The sequence below is a fragment of the Trichechus manatus genome, unplaced genomic scaffold (assembly GCF_000243295.1).
Source record: "Trichechus manatus latirostris isolate Lorelei unplaced genomic scaffold, TriManLat1.0 scaffold00086, whole genome shotgun sequence".
In the NCBI taxonomy this organism is placed as follows: Eukaryota; Metazoa; Chordata; class Mammalia; order Sirenia; family Trichechidae; genus Trichechus; species Trichechus manatus.
The window spans coordinates 11,471,112-11,488,557 of NW_004444022.1; positions in this window are offsets into that span (position 1 = coordinate 11,471,112).

Sequence of the window (17,446 nt, forward strand, 5' to 3'; positions counted from 1 at the left end):
TCCCTCATTAACATCATAGAGGCAGGTTTACAACATACAGGAAAATCACACAGTACCAGGAATCATGGCCTAGCCAAATTGATACGCACATTTTTCGGGGGATATAATTCAAACCATGACAGAAACCCAGTTCTCTTCCTGGCCAGGTTACCTCATGCACAAGCCACCACCCGTCTGTTAATGGAGGCTTAAATGTTGCTATGTTGCTGAACAGGTTTCAGCAGAGTTTCTAGATTAAGACAGACTAGGTCCCACCCATACAATCTGCAACCAATCATGAGAATGGTGCAGGGCTGGGCAGCATTTCATTTTGTTGTGTGTGGGGTCACCATAAGTCGGAATCGACTCTGTGCGAGCTAACAACAACAGTAGCTACAATGGGCAGCTTACAGAAGTTCGGCTCATTCACGGAAAGAAAACACGACTGGCCGACCTTTTTGAAGTGACCTTCATTAGTGGGTCTAGCTTCACACTGTGCAATGTTATAGGCACTGCACTGAGCCAGCTCACAGGCAACAGGGGCTGTTTTTTCCTGATGACTAGTGTTATATAGAGGCGTGTTGCCGCACTGGGCGTAGGGGCTGGTCCAAGCAGTGGGGGCCTGATCTTTCTCCTGCTCATTTGGTCTCTTAGATTTTACACCATTAATGGAGTATATGCTTACTCAATTTATAGTATGAATGAGATAGTCATTTGAATGCACGTTGCATTTTGTGAGGGAAATAACCTATAAATAGCCAAGTTTTTATTTACTGTAGATTCAAATGCTAACTTTTTTTTTTTTAACTGAGTGTTCACATACCATGTAGAACCACCCAATGTGAAAGAACATTGAGTGGTTATACGAAGTGCAAACAAATAACCTATATGTTTTACTGTACATTTATAAACATGTTTATGTTAGAATTTCTCTATAAATAAGATAGAGTACAGTACTTTGGGCCATTATGGATTCCATTATCCTCTCAAATACTGAGCAAGGGAATAATTTTCTTTTATCAAATGGGCCAATTGTGAAACAAATGGTGTCAGTAGGTTCCTTTGTTCGGATGTATGAGATGATTAATAAGAAGGTGTTAAAATGAGTCCAATGGAAAGATTACTGGAAAGGTTGGCTCTTTATTGTGACCTAGAGGTTGTTTACTTTCAATCATTGCTTCTGGCAGAGACACAGTAAAGGTCTGTGTTTATGTATTGCTAGCTATGCAGACATTAGTAGTACCAGAGACTTTTAGAAAGTACTTCTCTCCTCAGTCATTCAATATACCAGATAAAAAGCATTTCCAATTATAACTGTCTACAAATTTTTTTTTAAAGCACCTGATTTTTTTCTTTAAACATTATTAAATGAGATTTTTTTTAAGAGCATTAAATTAGCTTTAAGGATTTTTCTCCAAATATTTTGGATGGGGATAAGGGATGGTTTTTGACAAGAATTATATATATTTTTTAATTTATATGGGATTTATTAAAAATGAAAATGAGTTATTTTGATACAACCAAGTTATATGTTAGAGATAGCTTTGGTAGGTTTAATTTATTATAATTTATTAGTTTTATTAAATTTATGCCTTAATAATGCATTGGTACTTATGTTATAATGAAAGCACTAATTATGTACTCAGTTTTAGCTTCAAAGTATTCAAGAAATACTAACTATGAGCAGGTCATTGCTGCTGATGTTTTTAGAAGGCTACTGATGTTCTGGGTTTTTAAGTTTCTTAGGAACTAATATTGAAAGAAAAGTAAGCCTCTAAGTATAGTTTGGAGTCCCTGGGTGGTGCAAATATTAAGCACTCATCTGCTAACTGAAAGGTTGGTGGTTCAAGTCCACCTAGAGGTGCCTCAGAAGAAAGGCCTGGAAATCTACTACTAAAAAATCAACCACTGAAAAACATCAACCACTGAAAACTCTATGGAGCTCAATTCTCATCTGACGCACACGGGGTCATCGTGAGTCGGAATCAACTCCATGTCAACTGTTGTTTTAGATATAGTTTACTCTTAACGAACTTTTATCAAACTTAGTTATGAAAGCCCTTGTAACACAACAACCAGTTCAAGAATAGAACTGCCAACTTTGGTAATTTAACATGAACAATACTAGAGGTTGGGATGTGTACTGATACCAATTTGTTACCTTCCAGTTATGTAAGGAACCCTAGTAGCACACTGGTTAAAGCACTTGGCTGCTAACCAAAAGGTTAGTGGTTCAAACCCACCAGCCACTCCATGGGAGAAGGATGTGGCAGTCTCCTTCCATAAAGATTACAGCCTTGGAAACCCTATGGGGCAGTTTTACTCTAAGAGATCAGCTGCTAACCAAAAAGGTCAGCAGTTTGAATCTACCAGCTGCTCCTTGGAAACCCTATAGGACAGTTCTGCTCTGCCCTATAGGGATGCTGTGAGTTGGAATCGACTCAAAAGGCAATGGGTTTGGGTCCTGCTTATGATACTGAGGAGCCCTGTTGGTGTAGTGGTTAAGAGTTCGGCCACTAACCAGAAGGTCAGTAGTTTGAATCCACTAGCTGCTCTTTGAAAACGCTGTGGGACAGTTCTACTCTGTTCTATAGGGTTTGCTATGAGTCAGAATCGACTCAGTGGCAATGGGTTTGGTTTTTTTGGTTTTGTGATACTAATTTCTCGCTTGCCAGCTGGCACAATATTAAACTGTGCCAGTAGAGGGTGTGAGAGGGACACTGCTGGAGGAAGGGCATTGTCTTCCTGTTTCTACTGTGCTCTTCTTGCTGGTGTTTGCGATGCTAGGCGAGCATGCAAAGTACCCAGTGGAAGCAGCACTGAGGCAGCTACACTGCAAGTTCCTCAGGTGCCCTAACTGGCTTCCTGGCATGTGGGGATGTTTCTTGTAATTTTCTCATTGCTTCTCTCCCATCCCTCCACAGACCTACCCACCGTCCCCCTCCCTATGGGCAGCTTCCTGGATAGTTCCCTGGGTACCCATTGTAGCTTCCAGGAGAGTTCTGTGGGAGCCCAGTCAGCTTCCCAGTGAGTTCAATAGCACCCTGCCATGGACAGCTTCCCACTGAATTTCATTCACATCCAGGGGACAGTTTCCTGACCGCCAGCCTCAGTTCACTGACTGTGGAGTAGCTCTGGCTCAGGGCAACACAGTGAAATTCTCTATCATCCAGTGATCTTCACACCCTCTTTAACAAAGTCTAAACCCCAGTCTTGTGAAGAGGTTCACTTTCCACGCCTTACCCCCTTGGGTACTCTCCCTCAGCACTAGTGTATTCTTCAGAGTTTTCTTTTTATCCCGCATAGTAGCTTAGTAGCTAATTCTCTGTTAGTAGGTGTGATGGTTAAAGTTGTGTGCCAACTTAGGTGGCCTGTGCTCCTCAGTGGTTTGGCAGTTATGATGTAGTTTGGTAACTTTTTAATGATGTAATCACCTCCATAATGAAATCTATGATAAGATCTGTTGTGAGTAGCCAGTCAGTTGAAAGGAAGTTTCCTTGGGGGTGTGGCCTGCATCCAGTATAGGTGAACTTTCTGGGAAGGCTTGCTGGCTTTTTCTCGCCCTGGATCCTGCAGCTGGCACCTGTTCATCTGACCTCTGGTTCTCGGGACTTGAACTAGCAGCTTAGACCTCTCAACCTTGGATTTGCAAGCACCTGCGGCTACATGGGGCAGGAGAAGCCTCCAGCCTGACCCACGAACTTGAGACTTTCTAGCCTCTAGAGCTGTGTGAGCCATTTCCTTTATATAAATCTCCTTCTTTCTCTCTCTCTGTGTTTATATGCAGCACTGATTTTGCCTCTCTAGAGAACCCAGCCTAAGCCAGTACGTTTTATTTCTTTATATTTAACCTCCCCTGTTCAATTTACTTAGAAGTTTATGTCTCCTGATTGTACCCTGACTGATATGGGGGTTGAATAGAATATGGTGGTAATTATAGTAGTTTGCTGAAAGCTCCATTAGGGAAGTGCTTTAATCATTTCGTTAGAAAAATTCTTCAATTTCTTATTGTAAAGGTACTATTTGAAAATATGACTACATTTTAAATACTTTTGAATAGGGGAGCTAGATATATTTAAACTAATAAATTTGGTTATTTTACTGTTGTTGAACTCATATTTTCATATTGTCCATTACTATAGTTTCCTGTTTTATCACTTCTAATATCTGATGATTCAGTGTAAATATTGTTTATATCATATGATGCTTTATGTATCTTTTATAACTTACCTTAAAACATAACACAATACTGTCTAATAAATGTGTTTTTTTTTTTTTTCTTGCTAAGAAGGTGTATTTCCATTTTTCAAATGTGTATTCATGGTGCTGTGAAAAATTATCCCCTAATATATGTGCTTCGGAAACCTAAGATTTTTTTGTGATTATATTATAAAATGATTCCTAACTTTTAGTCAAGTTTATATATACTGTTGAGGAATATTAAAATTATTTTGATATAATAAAAAAAAGCAAGGATTTTTTTTTTTTTGGTTGATTTTAGTAAGAATTTGTTTGCAATGTCCAATGATCTAGGTGGATTCTAAATAATATAAACCAAGGAGTAAAGAGTAAAGTAGGTTAAAACTGTCTGCTTATTGATATTTAAAAAAAAAATTAGTTCCAAACATACACAGTAGTATGTAGACAAAATAATTGGATGATGAGTTTTGGTTGTCTTTTGTTTTTCTCCTTTCACTACTGTACTTTATTATTTTTTCTCTTTATTGTACTTTAGATGAAGGTTTACAGAACAAACTAGCTTCTCATTAAATAGTACACATATAGTTTTCATACTGTAATTTCAAAGCTATCTAGTCAGGCTGGGTAAATACGGTGGTAGCAATAGTAGGTCACCTCCATACACAATGAAGCAGCAGATGTGAGCTAAGGTTACATTGTCCACATCATAGCACTCAGGGTATCTGTCCGGCTTCAGTTTCTCATCTTGCTTTCCAGACCCATGTGCTTGATCTTACTGACTTTCTAATTCTCACTGTTTCTTATTAGAGCACCTTAAGCCTGATTTTGACTTCTCAGCCCAGCCTCAGATTGCAATTTTATTTTAGACTATTTTTTTGGTCTCTTGCCCGGGAGGTTATATCAGAAACATTCTTTCATACTCGGCAACTTGCAGTCTAGACCTGATGCCACCCCTATAGCTGGCATTTGATTTTAGAGTTCCAGCTGAGAAGTAAGGGGCTGTTGGCCAGGAGGCTGTTTCTTATGGTACTTAAACAGTCAGGGTCTTAAGCCATGCAAACCAAACAAATGACATGGAATTTGGCTATATTATTAAATGAATTACTAATAAATTATTAAATTATCTAACTACATGTCTGTCTGAAGAACCTCAAAAGCATGAGTCAGATGCTTAAGGTGCACACACGTGTGCATGCACATACATAGACATACACACACACTTACAGACATGGGTTACCTATATAAATGCCTAGAATCATAAGTCTACCCTGCTGCTTGCCTGGGAGTGTTGATTTTTGAAGCCAAGGAAGTGACCGTGGTTTTTGGCCTATAGGGATAGTGAGGAAATGTCTCAACAAAAAAGTCAAAGATGGAGAGTAAATTGTTCTTCTATACCAATGGCTGCTCATTAAGATCACATGGAGAGTTTTTAAAACTTAATGTCTGGCCTCAACTCCAGACCAATTAAAGATTCTCTGGATATTTGTAGTACTTTATTTAAAAGCTCTCTAGGTAGTTGTACTTTGCAGCCAGGGTTAAAGACCACTGCTATATTCTCCTGTACTTTTAACTCCATTACCTCTAATTTTAGCTTTAACCACTCTTGCCATGACAGCCATTGATACCAGACTTTCTTTGCTGACTATCGCATATATAGTTTTGCCACTGCATTCTTACTTGCTAGCAATTGGTCAGCAAATATTTATTGACCACCTAGTATGTGAGACTGTTTTGGGCTCTCAGGATACAGATGTGAATGAAACAAAGTATCTGCCCTTATAAAGCAGTAGAGGAAGGCAGAAAGTAAATAAATACACAGGTATTATGTCAGGTGGTACTAAGCGCTATGAAGAAGAATCAAGTAGATGGAGGGATAGAGAATGATGGAGACCAGGAAGGGGGTGAACAATGTCAAACGGCGTCAGAAGGTGACTTTAAGAAGATGACACTGAATAGAGAACTCAAAGAAGTAAATGTATGGCTATTATTGATATTTTGGAAAGAGCTATCCAGGCAAAGAAAAATAGCAAATTGAAAGGCCCTGAGGGCACAGAATATTTTTAAGTGGTACTCAGTGAAAAATGTTTAAATGGTGTGACCAATCAGAATGTTCAACTTCTTTGTAGAAAATTTTACAAATTACATTTTAAAAAATCAACTTTATTCAGGTATGGCTTACATTAGTAAAATACATGCGTATTAAATGTATAGTTTGATAAATTTTGAGAAATGTATACACTCATTTAATCATTATCAAAATCAAGAAATAGAAAATTCCTTTGCATCCCTTTGCACTCAGACTCCCCATTCCCACCCCCAGGCCGCCACTGATCTAAGTTCTATCACTATAGGTCCATTTTGCCTGTTTTACAGCTTCATTGAAATGGAATCCTACCATACATACACTTTTGTGTGTTCAGTTTCTTTCACTAAGCATATTTGCTTTGAAATTTATCCATGTGAATGTGCGTATAATAGCTGTTTCTTCTTCTAAGTAGATTTCTGTTGCATAAATATATCATAATTTATTTATCCATCCGTGTGTTGATGGGCATTTAAGCACTTTTTAGTGTTTGACTGTTATAAGTAAAACTGCTATGAACATTTGCATACATGTTGTTTTGTGGCAATTTTCATTTTTAGGGGGTAAATACTTAGGAGTAGAATTTCTGGGGCATATGGTAAATGTATATTTAACTAGATAAATAACTGCCAAACTTCTTTACAAAGGGTTGTATTAAATTACACTTCCACCAATAGTGTATGAGTATTACAGCTGCTCTACGTCTTTCCAGAAATTGGTATTGTCAGTGTTTTCTTAATTTTAGTCATAGTAATAGGTATTGTCTGTCAGTTTGTCATACTGTGGTGGCTTGCATGTTGCTGTGATACTGGTAGCTTTGCCACTGGTATTTCAAATACCAGCAGGGTCACCCTTGGTGGACAGGTTTCAGCTGAGCTTCCAGACTAAGACAGACTAGGAAGAAGGACCTGGCGGTCTACTTCTGAAAAAATTAGCTAGTGAAAACCATATGGATAGCAGTGGAACATTGTCTGATATAGTGCCAAAAGATGAGCCCCTCAGGTTGGAAGTCACTCAAAATATGACTGGGGAAGAGCTGCCTCCCAAAGTAGAGTCAACCTTAATGACGTGGATAGAGTCAAGCTTTTGGGACTTTCATTTGCTGATGTGGCATGACTGAAAATGAGAAGAAATAGTTACAAATATCCATCAATATGCCAGGTATTAGTGAGCTGAAATGCACTGGCATTGGCCGTTTTGAGTGAGACAATCATGTGGTCTCCTATCCTGGGAATGACTACTTGAAGAGGAATGGCGTTGCATTCATTGTCAAAAAGAACATTTCAAGATCTATCCTGCAGTACAGTGCTGTCAATGATAGGTTGATATCTACACATCTACAAGGAAGACCAGTTAATATGACTATTATTCAAATTTATGCACCAACCACTAAGGCCAAAGACGAAGAAATTGAAGATTTTTACCAACTTCTGCAGTCTGAAATTGATCAGACATGCAGTCAAGATGCATTGATAATTACTGGTGACTGGAATGTGAAAGTTGGAAACAAAGAAGAAGGATGGGTAGTTAGAAAATATGGCCTTGGCAATAGAAACAATGCTGGAGATTGCATGATAGTATTTTGCAAAACCAATGATTTATTCATTGCGAATACCTTTTTTTAACAACATAAAAGGTGACTGACTTCAGCAGATGGAATACACATGAATCAAATCGACTACATCTGTAGAAAGAGACAATGGACAAGCTCAATATCATTAGTCAGAACAAGGCCAGGGGCTGACCATGGAACAGACCATCAATTGGTTGTAAGCAAGTTCAAGCTGAAGCTGAAGAAAATTAGAACAAGTCTACGAGAGCCAAAGTATGACTTTGAGTATATCCACCTGAATTTGGACGAATAGATTTGATGCATTGAACACTAATGACCAAACACCAGATGAGTTGTGGAATGACAACTCTTCATACATGAAGAAAGCCAAGAGGTCATTAAAAAGACAGGAAAGAAAGAAAAGATCAAAATGGATGTCAGAAGAGACTCTGAAAGTCACTCTTGAATGTTGAGTAGCTAAAGCAAAAGGAAGAAATGATGAAGTAAAAGAGCTGAACAGAAGACTTCAATGGGTGGCTCGAGAAGATAAAGTATCCTAATGGAATTTGCAAAGACCTGGAGATAGAAAACCAAAAGGGAAGAATATGCTTGGCATTTCTCAAGTTGAAAGAACTGAAGAAAAAATTCAAGCTTCAAGTTGCAATATTGAAGGAGTCTATGGGAAAACTATTAAAGGAAGCGTTAAAAGAAGATGGGAGGAATACACAGTCACTGTACCAATAAGAATTGGTCGAGGTTCAACCATTTCAGGAGGTAGCATCTGATCAAGAACTGATGGTACTGGAGGAAGAGGTGCAAGCTGCACTGAAGGCATAGGCAAAAAACAAGACTACAGAAATTGAAGGAATACCAATTGAGATGTTTGAACAAACAGATGTAGCACTGGAAACACTCACTCATCTATGCCAAGAAATTCGGAAGACAGCTACCTGGTCAACAGACTGGAAGAGATCCATATTTATACCCATTCCAAAGAAAAGTGATCCAACAGAATGCAGAAATATCGAATAATGTCATTAATATCACACACAAATAAAATTTTGCTGAAGATTATTGAAAAGTAGTATATTGCAGTATATATTGCAGCAGTATATTGACAGGGAACTGCCAGAAATTCAAGCTGGATTCAAAAGAGAACGTGAAACCAGGGATATCATTGCTGATGTCAGATAGATCCTGGTTGAAAGCAGAGAATACCAGAAAGATATTTACCTGTGTTTTATTGACTATGCAAAGGCATTTGACTGTGTGAATCATAACAAATTATGGATAAAATTGCAAAGAATGGGAATCCCAGAACACTTAATTGTGCTCATGAGGAACTGGTGCATAGATCAAGAGGCAGTTGTTAGAACAGAACAAGGGGATACTGCGTGGTTTAAAGTCAGGGTTATATCCTTTCACCATACCTATTCAGTCTGTATGCTAAGCAAATAATCTGAGAAGATGGACTATATGAAGATGAATGGGTTATAAGAACTGAAGGAAGACTCATTAATAACTTGCGATATGCAGATGGCACAATCTTGCTTGCTGAAAGTGAAGAGGACTTGAAGCACTTATTGATGAAGATCAAAGATCACAGCCTTCAAAGTGGATTATACCTCAGCATAAAGAACACAAAAATCCTCTAACTAGACCAATAAAGAACATCATGATAAACAGAGAAAAGATTGAAGTTGCCAAGGATTTCATTTTACCTGGGTCCACAATCAATGCCCATGGAAACAGCAGTCAAAAAATCAGACAATGCATTGCGTTGGGCAAATATACTGCAAAAGATCTCTTAAATGTGTTCAAAAGCAAAGATGTCACTTTAAGGACTAAAGTGCGCCTGACCCAAGCCACGGTGTGTTCAGTCGCCTCATATGCATGTGAAAGCTGGACCATGGACTGCCAGAAAAACAAAGAAATCTGTCTTGGAAGAAGTACAGCCAGAATGCTGATTAGAAGTGAGGATGGCGAGACTTTGTCTTGTATACTTAGGACGTGTTATCAGGAGGGACGAGTCCATGGAGAAAGACATCATGCTTGTTAAAGTAGTGAGCCAGCGAAAAAGAGGAAGATGCCAAATGAGATTGCTTGATACAGTGGTTCCAACAATGGGCTCAAGCTTAACAAGGATTGTGAGGATAGTGCAGGACCAAGTAGTGTTTTGTTCTGTTGTACATAGGATCACTGTGAGTCAAAACCAACTTGAGCGCACCTAACAACACAATAGTAATATTTACGAATTAGTATCTCACTGTGAAAACTAGTCTTGTAGGGACCTTGGTGGTCCTCAAGCCTAAACTGGTGGCAGAAACAGATTCCTCACCAATACCATAACATTATTTTTCACTAATTTACATTATCATTTGATTGCTTTAAGAAAGATTGGTATCATTTCTGATTGTAATTGTTGGAAGAATATGATATAGTCAGAATGAGGGTTAGTAACAGTGACAGCATTTTTGAATGTTTAAGAACAGGTGGGGTTGTGTTTAGGCTCTGCTGCTTACAGGTTGTTTAATCCTAGGCAAGTAATTTAACCTTTCTGTGCTTCATTTTCCTAATTTACTAAATAGATTTAAAAACTAGATTCCTTAAAGATTTGTTGTCAGGATTACATACAATGTATATGGCTCATACTTACTGAACAGTTTCCATGTTCCAGGCATTTTGAAAAGCATTTAAAATACATTATCTTGTCCCATTCTCAAAACAACTCATATATATGATTATCTTATTCATATATGAAACTGTATTCATATCATGAAACTGATGCACCAGGAGATGGCCTGCTTAAAGTTATTTAGTGGTAGAATATGGTAAGTGGTAGAATGGGTCAGAGTTGAAATCAAGCAGTCTAATTCTATAACCTGGATACATGTACTATCTTAACATCTGACACAATCACTTTTTTTAGGGATGCAACTGCCTTTGTTTAGAAAAGTGAGATCTAGAAAGTCTGAGTGAAGACTGAAAAACACAATCTGCATGGACACAATTCAAATCACAATACCAAAAACTAGGAGAGGATTGTTATTTTCATTGTTACATGAGGGATATGTGAGGGAAAGGGTCAGAAGAAGAGAGAAGAGGATATTGGAAATATGCTGTTGTTGTTAGTTTCCGTAGAGTCAGTTCCGACTTACAGCGACCCGATGTACAACAGAACGAAGCGTTGCCTGGCCTTGCACCATCCTCATGATCATTTTTATGCTTGAGCCCATTGCAAACATAGAGGGATTCAATGAAAACCTTTCCATGGTGGGTAAAAGGTCAGTGAATGAAACACCATTGGACAAGATGGCTGAAAGGCATATTGAAAGCAACGATGTCTACTTTGACCTCAATTACTTTTTGTGCAATGTAGCATGTTAAGGGTTTGATAAGACTGACAGCAAAGTGTCTTTATTAATAGTAGCTTAATGGCTTTTGCTGCCGGACAAGAAGGAGAACAGTGACCAAATTTACTCTCTTACCTGAAACAACAAAAAAACTGAAAAAAAAAAAAAAAATGAAACATCGATTTTCAGATATAGGTGGTATCCCTGTGTTGAGGAGATTGAGATGAGAGCCCAGGAAGGCCAAGGCAGCCAGGGTTCACATAGCAGATTAAGGAAAAAAAGAATAAAGGCTGTTGAGTGTTTCTCAGAGAAAGAGAAAGAAACAGAGAGAGAGACCAATCTTTAGAAAGTCTAGAGTCTTCAGTTAAACACTGATTAGCATTTGTCTGTGAGGAAATTATCCAAGGGCAGGGAAATGACCTCCTGGAAAGTGCAGAGGGAGCCATCCGTATAGCTTATATAGGGCGAACAGTAATTTTAGAGTACTCAGAATGATATTGCCTCAATGTTGGTGTTGTTAGTTGCCGTTGAGTCAGCTCCAACTCATGACAACCTTGTGTACAACAGAACAAAGTAAGAGTAACATTTTTATTTGCTACAATTATTTTCTTAAGACTAATTCTTGTCTTTAGACTAGACCAAGGAAGAAAATTTTGTCATATTTTTAAATTTAGCAGGAAAGCATATGCAAGTTGAGAGAGAGTGTGTGTATGTGTGTCTTTTAGCCATTACTGATACTGTCATTGAAATTTCGTATTACTAAGACTGCTTGCTGAGATAAATGAGTCATTTGTAAGAAACCTGTCCTGATGAGGAATCACTCATTATTTCAAAGAGAAGATGTCAGCAGTGCTAATGCATACTTCAATGTAAGAACTCTTTCACTATTAAAAAAAAAAAATTGCCCTTAAAAATAGAGAAAAACATTAAAACGAGACAAACCACTGAAACCACAGTAAGTGGCTTACAAAGCAAAGCAGGGTTTTATGATTGCCAGTGCATTGATAAATGCCTGTGTAACTGGATGTTATAATTCACTTAATATATTTAAACTATGTGATGAAGTCTGTGTCCACTGAATACTTGTGCAGAACTTCACTTCAATTTACTTATGCCTGCCACAGCACTCAGCATTTCAACATGTCATTCAGAGTGTCATTTTCACACAGATATACCTGTTTTCTTATTATGGAAATATTGGTTTATGAGTGCTTTGATATTTTCCTTTTCACTGTTGGGAAGAAAGTCACTTCAAACACATTATGTTTATTTTAGTATTGTCTTGAACCAAAATTGTAATCTTTCAATGTGTAGTTTAGAACTGGATCCTACGAAGAGTGAAATTTGTATTTGACATCAAAGATGATGGGCATTTTTTTTTCTCTGAAAGGTATAGTTAAAATTGAGAAATAAAAACCAGCTTTGTAGGTTTTTAAATACTTATGTTGTTAGGTGCTGTTGAGTTATTTCCAACTCATAGCGACCCCATGCGCAACAGAATGAAACACTGTCCAGTCCTGAGCCATCCTCACAGTTGTTATGCTTGAGCCCATTGTTGCAGCCACTGTGTCAGTCTATCTCGTTGAGGGTCTTCCTCTTTTTTGCTGACCCTCTACCAAGCATGATGTCCTTCTCCAGGGACTGATTCCTCCCGATAACATGTCCCAAGTATGTGAGATGTAGTCTTGCCATCCTTGCTTCTAAGGAGCGTTCTGGTTGTACTTCTTCCAAGACAGATTTGTTTGTTCTTTTGGAGTCCATGTATTCTTCGCCAACACCACAGTTCAAAGGTGTCAATTCTTCTTCGGTCTTCCTTATTCATAAATACTTGTAGCTGTCCATTTATGTATGAGCAGAGTTGGTTTATTAGATTCTTTAGCATTGACAAAGTGAAACTGACCTTCAGAGAACAAGCCATGGGATCGGCAAAATTCACTGGGAAAATGAAATGCGCAAAGGGAAAGCTACTAGCATTCATACTTTCAATCACTGATTCACCTGTTTCTTCACTCACTTTTTAATCTCTTATAAATGAATATACTGAGTTTCTATTGTATGCAAGTTCAGTGTTTAGGTGGGGTTGCATTACAAATATGTATTTACCTCTTTTAAACGAGGGTAAAAAGTATATTAGTTATAGGCATAACATGGATAAATAGCTTAATAGAGGGATACAGAGGAAGCCCTATGATAGTTCAGGAGAAGAAAAGCATACACGGAAGCTATTTCATCTCCAGGAGAACCTGAGCTAGGTAGAGAAAATAATATTGGCAGCAATTTTTTGTTGTTGTTTGTTTTGTTTGCTTATTTTATAATTAGGAATAATTTTGATTGTTCTGAGAAATTTAATTTTTTTTTATTTTCTAGCTTTTTTTTTTTTTTTCCTTTTTACTCTGTTAGAGCCAGACTTGTGGTCTACTAGGAGGGGTTTACTGGCCTTCATGGTATACGTTTTTACATTAGCCTCATTCCTAACTCTCTCAATGCCCCTGCAATTTTTCCTTTCTTCTTTCTCTCTGGCTTCAAATTGATGTTATCATGCTGAATTTTATGTGTGCTTAAAAGTCGTTCTTAAGCACCTCCCCTAAACTGAGGGTCATATATGGAAATATAAATAGTAACTAGCAATGAAATGGAATTAGAGTGGGAGAAGGGTGGATACAAGAAGTTGTAGAACAGGGTGAGTAAAACCTGTGTGTTGCTGCCGTAAGAGAACTTAACAGTAGGCTTCCAGGATAAGCATGAAGTGTTCCGGTCAAGGACAGAGAAAAGTGTAACACTGACCTAATATTTCTCTTTACTATGTCCATAACAAATAACTAAACATATTTTTCCTCTGAGTCCATTGGAAGCTTAGAATTTTTTTCAACATAGAAATGCAGTCAACCAGTGTGAATAGATCTCAGATTATACATTAGATGAAATTTAATTTTCATCTGTGCTCAATGGAAAAGGGGAGGGAAGAAGATGGGTTATCTAATATATTAGGTTAAGGAGAATCCAATTTAGCTGATCAAATCTGGCAGAGTTACTTAATAGAAAATACCAACTAAATTGGAGAATTTTAACATATGTGTAAGTACCCTAAACATTTTATTTTAACCTAAAACATAGAAATATACACGTAAATGTACATTCCTCAATCTTTTGATGTAGAGCCAGGACTTTTCTTTTTCACTGATAGGAATCTGGAATCATCATTCCTTTTTTTTCTTCCCCTCTCTTTTTTTTTTTTTTTCTGTTTTTTTTTTTTAATTTTATATTTTATTGTACTTCAGGTGAAGGCTTACAGAACAAATAGTTTCTCATGAAACAGTAGTACACATGTTGTTTTATGACATTGGTTAACAACCCCACAACATATTAACCCTCTAACTTCTCAACCTTTTTTTTTTTGGTGAAAATACACATAGCCAAAGATACACCATTTCAAAAATTTCTACATACACAGTTCAGTGACATTGACTACACTCTTCCAATTGTGCTGTTATTCTCACTTAAGATGAAGGCTTACAGAACAAAATAGTTTCTCATTTAACAGTTACTACAAGTGTTGCCCGATGATAATTGTTAACAATCTCAGAACACATCAACAATATCCTTACTCAACCTTGGGTTCCCTATCACCAGCTTCCTTGTCCCCTTCTGCCTTCTGGCCCTTGTCACTGGACTCCTGTACCTCGTTAGTCTCATTTAGTTTTACTGGGCTGTCCACTCCCAGGCTGAACAGTGAACCTTGGAGGTAACTTCACCACTTAGCTAAAAGGGTGTCTGGGGGCCATACTCTCAAGGTTTCTCCAGTCTCCTTTAGGCCAGTAAATCTTTATTCTGTTTTAAGTGAAAGTTTACAATTCAAGTTAGTTTCTCATCCAAAAATGTGTACACACATTGTTATGTGATCCCAGTTGCTCTCCCTGTACTGTTAAAGCACACTCCTCCTTTTCACCCTGGATTTCCCGTGTCCATTCAACCAGCTCCTGTCCCTTTCTTCCTTCTCATCTCACCTCTGGACGGGAGCTGCCGATTTCTTCTCGTGTATCTATTTGAGCCAAGAAGCACACTCCTCATGAGTATCATTTTATGTCTTACAGTCCAGTCTAATCTTTGTCTGAAGAGTTGGACTTGGGAATGGTTTTAGTTTTGGGCTAACAAAGAGTCTGAAGGCCATGTCTTTCAGGGTCCCTTCAGTCTCAGTCAAACCATTAAGTCTAGTCTTTTTACTAGAATTTGAGTTTTGCACCCTACTTTTCTACTGCTCTGTCAGGGACTCTGTTGTGTTCCCTGTCAGGGTGGTCATTGGTGGTAGCCGGGCACCATCTAGTACTTCTGATCTCAGGCTGATGCAGTCTCTGGTTTATTTGGCCCTTTCTGTCTCTTGGGCTAATATTTTCCTTGTGTCTTTGGTGTTCTTCATTCTCTTTGGTCCGTGTTGGTTGGGAACAATTGACACATCATAGATGGCTACTCGCTAGCTTTTAAGACCCCATGTGCCACTCACCAAAGTGGGGTGCAGAACATTTTCTTAATAAACCTTGTTGTGCCAATTGACCTAGATGTCCCCTGAAACCATGGTCCCCAGACCCCCGCCCCTGCTACTGTGTCCGTTGAAGTGTTTAGTTGTATTCAGGAAACTTCTTAGCTTTTGGTTTAGTCCAGTTGTACTGACTTTGCCTATAGTGTGTGTTGTCCTTCCCTTTGCCTAAGATAATTCTTGTCTACTGCTTAGTTAGTGAATACCCATCTCCCTCCATCGCCACCCTCATAACCATCAAACAGTGTTTTCTTCTGTGTTGAAACCTTTTCTTGAGTTCTTATAATATTGGTCTTATGCAATATTTGTCCTTTTGTGACTGACTAAATTCACTCAGCCTTCCAGATTCATCCATGTTATGAGATGTTTCACCGATTCTTCATTGTTATTTATTGTTGCATAGTATTCCATTGTGAGAATATACCATAATTTGTGTATCCATTTGTCTGTTGATGGGCACCTAGCTTATTTCCATCTTTTTGCTATTGTGAACAGTGCTGCAATGAGCATGGATGTGCATATATTTGTATGACGGCCCTTGTTTCTCTAGGATATATTCCAAGGAGTGGGACTGCTGGATAGTATGGTAGTTCTATTTCTAGCTTTTTAAGGAAGCACCAGATCGATTTCCAAAGTGACTGTACCATTCTACATTCCCACCAACAGCATGTAAGTATTCCAGTCTTTCCACACACAACCTTTCCAACATTTATTATTTTGTGTTTTTTGGGTTAATGCTAGCCTCATTGGGGTGAGGTGGTAAATAATGGTAGTTTTGACTTGCATTTCTCTAATGGCTAATGATTGTGAGCATTTCCTCATGTGTCTATTAGCTGCCTGAATGTCTTCTTTCATGAAGTACCTGTTCATATCCTTTGTACATTTTTTAATTAGGTTATTTGTCTTTTTGTTGTTGAGGTTTTGCAGTATCTTGTAGATTTTAGGGATTAGACCCTGATGGGATTTGTCATAGCCAGAAATTTTTTCCTAGTTTGTAGGTTGTCTTTTGACTCTTTTGGTGAAGTCTTTTGACGAGCATAAGTGTTTGATTTTTAGGAGCTCCCAGTTACCTAGTTTCTTTTCTGGTGTTTGTGCATTGTTAGTTATGTTTTGTATTATGTTTATGCCATGGATTACAGCTCCTAGCGTTGTCCCTATTTTTTCTTCCATGATCTTTATCATTTTGGATTTTATATTTAGGTCTTTGATCCGTTTTTAGTTAGTTTTTGTGCATGGTGTGAGGTATGGGTCTTGTTTCAGTTTTCTGCAGATGGATATCCAGTTATGCCAGCACCATTTGTTAAAGAGACTGTCTTTTCCCCATTTAACAGATTTTGGGCCTTTGTCAAATACCAGCTGCTCATAGGTGGATGAATTTATGTCTGGATTCTCAATTGTGTTCCATTGGTCTATGTATCTGTTGTTGTACCAGTACCAGGCTGTTTTGGCTACAGTGGTGATATAATAGGTTCTAAAATCAGGTAGTGTGAAGCCTCCCACTTTATTCTTCTTCTTGAATAATGCTGTACTTATCTGGGGACTCTTTCCTTTCCAAATGAAGTTGGTGAGTTGTTTCTCTGTTTAAAATATGCCATTGGAATTTAGATCGGGTTTGCATTGTATCTGTAGTTTGCTTTGGGTAGAATTGACATTTTCACAATGTTGAGTCTTCCTGTCTGTGAGCAAGGTATGTTTTTCCACTTATGCAGGTCTCTTTTGGTTTCTTGCAGTAGTGTCTTGTAGTTTTC